This window comes from Haliotis rufescens, unplaced genomic scaffold (assembly GCF_023055435.1).
Source record: "Haliotis rufescens isolate VD_foot unplaced genomic scaffold, xgHalRufe1.0.p SCAF_14, whole genome shotgun sequence".
NCBI lineage: Eukaryota > Metazoa > Mollusca > Gastropoda > Lepetellida > Haliotidae > Haliotis > Haliotis rufescens.
In genome coordinates, this window is record NW_025963824.1 from 5,097,294 (window position 1) to 5,103,612 (window position 6,319).

Here is a 6,319-nt window from a genome sequence, read left to right on the forward strand (position 1 = left end):
ATACAGCGAAAAGAGGGAATCAAAACAATGGAAGTATTCAGATCGACTCTCTGTAGGCTGCTAGTTATAGCCCTAGTCTAAAGTGATCAATGATGTTATGAAAAAAATCGTATTTTCGGGAAGAGACAGAAACATACTTGATGTTTCCGAAAAGGCCTAATTAGCACTGACTGAAGTAGCCTAAATGTGGATCATCAGGTTGTTGCTGCTGTCTATAAAGTTTATCATAGCAAGGTGCTTATCATGTGTATTTTTATTATTTCCGAAAAAAGAATCAATTCATCATTTTCCGATAACTAGATCTATGTCCGACTCCTTTCTAATGAAAACGAGCAAACAAAAGTAAAACGAGTCTCTCGTCGCGCGCTATAACGGGGTGTTTGCGGTATTGTCCTCTCTGGTGATGATAAGCTAGCCGATAGTCAAAAGTTAAATATCACCATATACTGTCAGTGAGTTGGTCATCGTTTGTTGATTATTAAAGTGAGATAGGTGTAGCCAATGTGCACCAATGAAAAATACAATGGAATTGATAGCAACCATATTCTTTCGGTTTTCCATCTGCATATGTTGCCACGTAGGCTACCATAATACAGAATTATATTTAACGATATTTAACTGTATTAGATCTATGTTAATAAACGTAGTGACAAATAAATTTCAATAAATATTTAGAGCTGTTTCAACTTCGTCTGGTATTGTATAAGCTATTGCATTTTGTTTATTTCCCCACGTTTCTAATCTTTGTAAATGTTAGAACATATATAACTATCCTGGCATATTAATATGGAAAATATTAAGGTAGATCTAAGTATTAAAAAAAATCACAGTTTTAATTAGGATAAATACCCCAAAGTGTTAACACTTTTATCACTTATTGGTGGGCCAATTCATAATTCATATTCAACATTCTTGCTTCAAATATGGGAACTATTTATTTTATTTGGCAATATATATTTTTCATTTATGTACATATTTTTCAAATAAGGTTTTAGAAACTTGGCCATGATATTCACTTGAATCACTAGTTTGAGTGTACAGCAGAAAGGTAAAGTTACTGCTTTTGAAAAACTACAGTTGATCTGTTGACTGATAAAACTATTTGCCAATATTACATCACAGTTACATCATACTCTATTAGTCTAAGTAAATGTGATTTATCTATACAGTACTGGTTTATTTAAGAATGTGATACTTTGTGGTTTCTGTTTTTCTTTCAGGTGGAGAAAACAGTATTGTGGGAGCGTATTTGTTTAAAGTACATATCACTGACAGAAAGGTATGTCTGATTCAATAATATATACAAACATCTTCAAGAATTAAAATTTAGATGATTCTTATTTAATTATACCCACAATCTAAAAGGGCGGGGGTATACAGTTACACCAATGATTCAGTGCTAAAAGCTTTTCTGCTTATGTATGATCCAAGAGCATCATGGTATTAGTGTCAGCGCCTTCGCACTTTCAGCAGTTTTTAACAGTTTAAAGACTGACATCAGACATCAAAACATTATTTTGGGGAATGCAACCGTTATTTTGTTATGTCAGAAATATGTCCCTTGCCTTGCCATTTTATAACATTTGTGTCATTTTTTATTCAGTTACCAAGGCATAAGGAGAGACTGAGGATACAGTTGAAGATCATCCCTGTGACTTTTCATTTGAGGACTGAAAAGGCTCCCCAGCAACTCAGCTCCCCAGCCCATGTTCTGACTTGTCATTTAACAAATAAATAAAGGTCACCTCAACCAGAATTCTATTGTCATTTCGTTTACCTAATGGATCTTAGGACATCAGATGCATAGACTATTCTGTTTGTCACAGTGTTGCTCTCAATGCTGAATGTATGAGGTAAGGACAAGAAAATTTAAATGTTTCAATTTGTGCAGGGCTTATTGTTTGATTGTTTTTAATTTGCAAATTCGTGGGAAAATCCAATATCTTTTAATTGTGTTGAAACATTTGTGAACAATTTGCACATAGCCTTGAAAATTGTTTTGGAAAATGAATATTATATTACCAAATTGTACATGTAATTTAAAACATTTAGATTTATATCTTGGCCGTATTTCAAACTCTGCCAAAAGAGAGTGCATTTCATTGACTTGCTGTTTCATGGATAGGGTTAAAGTGAATTCAGTTTGCAGAATGTATTTCTTTGTACCTGACGTCTTAACTAGATTGGTACAAACTTTTCAGGCTGCCTGGGAGGTATTGAGGAATAAAACAGGCGTTAATCTACATGGACATTGCAACAACGTGCTGCAATGCCTGTAGTGTCGCCATATGTAAACAGTATGCGATACCTACGTTGTCGCGACGTGAAAAATGGACGTTGTGACAACGTCTTGATTTGGTTGTATTTTGGTTTTACGCACAACGTTGTAGCAACCAATCTGGGAGTCTACAGAATTACGTTGTGACAACGTAACATCACAACGTTGTAGCAACGAAAAGTAAACGTTGTCACAACGTTGTAACAACGTAGAATTGTTGGCTGGGTACGTTGTCGCGACGTTTTGGTTAAACGTTGTAGCAACGTAAAAAATGGACGTTGTGACAACGTCTTGATTTGGTTGTATTTTGGTTTACGCACAACGTTGTAGCAACCAATCTGGGAGTCTACAGATTTACGTTGTGACAACGTAACATCACAACGTTGTAGCAACGAAAAGTCAACGTTGTCACAACGTTGTCACAACGTAGAATTGTTTGCTGGGTGTATATCCATGATCCACAGCGAGGTGGCCTAGCTTTGGTTACTGGTGGCCTATAGCCCGTGTTTTAAACTATTAATGATATTGTTATGCTCATATCTTTCATCACTTGTTTTTAAATATGACATTGCATAAATAACTTAATTGTGTATATATTAGCTTGGTCTCGTCGCTATATGGCTGAAATAATGCCGATGCGACGTTAAATTTCAACTCACTCACTCACTCACTCACTAGGGGTGAGGCTTGGAGAATAGACTTAGCTACTGTGAAGGGGGTGTGGTAGGCCCAGTTTCATCGAATGTGGCCCAATTTGGAGAGAAAGGGGTCCTGGGAGGGGGAAGAACGATTTACATGTCGGGAGGATTGATAGGAGGGATGTGACTCGCTACAGATGTACTCTGATACTGAATTTCAGAAAAATTTCGGGAACGAGCAGTGGCAGGCGGTCGTCAGCGTTAAAGGGTTTAAGTTTGTAGACAGACAAAGTATAAATATTCAGAAAATTAATAACAAAAATATAGTTAAAATAACTGAGTCTAAGGGAGAACAAAAACAAGTTGCTCACCAAAATGGAGAATGCGATCTGGAGCAGTTCTGGTAGTTTACATAGTTCATGGTTCTTGATACTGTCACTGAACAGAAGCCTTGGCGGTTGCACTGTCGTTGGTGACAAACAGATTTTGCAGTGGTAGACCTGAGGCTGGACGACCATATTGATAGCAGGGAGATAGTCACTAGTGACACGGGAAGGAGGACTTGAGCTGGAGTGTCAATGGTGAGTACAATGAGATGGTCACTGCTGGAGTGGAGATCTTATGAGCACAATGAGGTCGTGCTATGAAAGATTTTTACTGACACTGCTACAACACACTGTTTAAGTATGTTTAAGAATATCGCTGAGTTCTAAGAATATCCCTGACTTCTCTCACCCCTTATTTAGACATGCTTCCGTGGCTAACAGTAGGTCAACAGTAGTTCAAAGGTGTATCCTCCCTCAGGGTATTTTGCTGAGGGGGATGTGGTGACCTTGTTTGTTACATTTATAACAACGGAGATATTAGACCTTACATTCCTGTGGCGATGAATGAAAATAGCCACGGAAATGTTTTGAATAGGGATTCTGTGCAGTGGCACCTTGGAATACTGGTAGTTGACGTGAGGTTCTGTGAGTTATTGGACTTGGTCGAAACGAAGTTGAAAATGATTACCTTGACCTATGTAGTATAGGGGGTGAGAAGCAGTATTATGATCTATGCGTTGGCCATATGGCTGGGAGTGATAGCCAGAGTTCACTACATTGATGTGCGGTGAGTGGAGTGCATTTACCTAAGCAGTAAGGTCATTCGGAATCTGATAACCTTGACGTTGCATCAGATATCTTTGCACTGTCAATTACCTGCTCTAGTGAGTTATGGGGATGGGTAAGAATAAACTGACGAATATGGGGCAAGGTATTATAAGATCCTTGGTATAAGGATCATCATTTCTATGGAGAAGTTCGGCTTCATGAATCGATTGTAAGAAGGTGGAAAATGGTTGACCAGCCTTTTGTTTACGATCCAGAAGAGTATTTTGGCAAGTAATGAGGCTCATTGAGGACGAGGAATACCGCCGTAGGAAGGTGGTTCGTAATTCTGGCCAGGACATTGATGCGATGTTCTTTGTACCTTCGTACCATTCGGCCGCCATTCCAGTTAGATAAAGTGGGAAGATATCTTGATGGTCATCATCAGCGTAGTTGGCTGGAGTGGACTTCTTGTGATTGGACCGTCAAAGGTCGTCAGTGCTATGAAAGATTTTTTTCTGACACTGCTGAAACACACTGTATAAGTATAATGAGGGCTGTAAGGGTTCAGGTCCAGTTATTTGTTACACAAGTTCTTGACTTATTGAGCACTGGTATTGTTTGTACCAAAACATAAGTTGTTGGTGCTCTAGAATGGTGTTTACAGACAGTCGGATGGAATTTTAGTGCTGTTGTGGACCCCAAACGAAATTAATGAAGATTACAGGTACACAAACCTCAGTGTTCTTACCGCTTGGAGGTACAGTTATCTTTTCTCCACCAATATATCTGCCGTAGAAGGTTTGTATTCGAAGGGATGCTTCTTCTTGACTCCTTCTATATACGACACAAGTCCGTCTGAGGGTTTATTGAGACACAGTTACAACGTGTAGCTCTGACTCTCAGCCTCGACTGCCCCGCTCAGCGGTTCACAATCATATATACATTTTCCCAACATATCTTACATTCCTGACCGTTGTCCTAATAAGGTTATACCTACAGACCAGTAGCACCTCGTCTGCAGTCCCCCATGTTATCAATGCAGTGACCATGAGGGTATCTCCTTTTTGGACTTGTATTCGAAGAATATCCTTGAGTTCTAAGAAAATGACTGACTTCTCTCACCCCTTATTTAGACATCCCTCCGTGGCTAACATGCCTGCTCTAGCCAGGTCAACGGTAGTGTATCCCCCGCAGGTTATTTTGCTAAGTAGGAGGGAAAGATGTCAATATGATCCTATTCCGTACAGTGTTGAGTCGAGGCGAATATTTCATGACGACCTACCTTCACCCTTAATACATGCTTGACATATGTATACATATAGGTAGATGGACACAGATCAGGGTCATACATGGCACAGTAATTATGTTGATATTTTAAATGTTGATAAGGTCATTCCTGTCGGAAATCTCACTAATTCCAGTGGACATATATATCTTGGAAAACACAGATCCTTATAGGTTAATTGGCTTGCAATTGGTCTTACCGGTTCCTAACTGCTCACGTTTCTTCGACCCTCGTGGGTTTCACGGAAGTGGTAAACGCTAGAGACCTGCATCACTTCGGATTTATAGTGTTACATTCGCCCTTTTCTTGTGAGAATCGTGACACCACAAATTTTCAATTGTACTACATTCTTGTGGTTAATCATGAATTTTCAGATGCACCATATTAATGAACTGTCCATGTGCATTAAGCATAATGGCACCATGCCCACACACATTTAGGGGTACATGTATGTCCTTTGTTCTCATGGCAACCTTGTTGGCTGGCCCACAACACACAAATCACTGTGAATGGTACACAACTCTCACATAGACGTTGACTTGGTCCGTGAATTTCCTGTTTGGTCGGCCACACCCTGGGTCAGTTTTGGATATAGATTTCGCACACCAGTTGGTTCATCTTCTCGATGGCCCCTGTTTGCCGTGGTCATATGAGGGCCAGAGGGTAGGTAGTGTTCCGCTGTGAGCGCGCGCCTTCTGTATCAAATGACACCATCTCCAAGTCAGTGCTCCAATCCCTTTTCCATTTGGCTAGCCAGGGTTTCATTAGTCTCTCGTATATAACTATGCATAGTGTCATTACCATAATAAGAAAACTTAATCCCACTAAACCGTCTTGTCACTGTTTATAGTATTCTTGGCTGTGATGTTGGGATATCTTTTGTTCTTCAAACACAGGAGTCCATCAGTGGGTACACAACACTTTATTTATGATATAATAGTTCATACAGCATCTATACAATCATGATTATGATAATGAGACAGACATGTCATCCCAGATGCGTCAGAGAGTCAACCTGCCTAGT

At 39.4% G+C, this 6,319-nt stretch overlaps 1 long non-coding RNA gene across 1 annotated transcript; it reads left to right on the top strand.

The window, feature by feature from the left end:
• The first annotated feature begins 422 nt into the window (after positions 1–422).
• Positions 423–1,750, top strand: LOC125379336. Its single transcript, XR_007220695.1, has 2 exons — positions 423–1,279; positions 1,604–1,750. It is a non-coding gene; the product is annotated as an uncharacterized LOC125379336 (long non-coding RNA).
• The last annotated feature ends 4,569 nt before the right edge of the window (positions 1,751–6,319 follow it).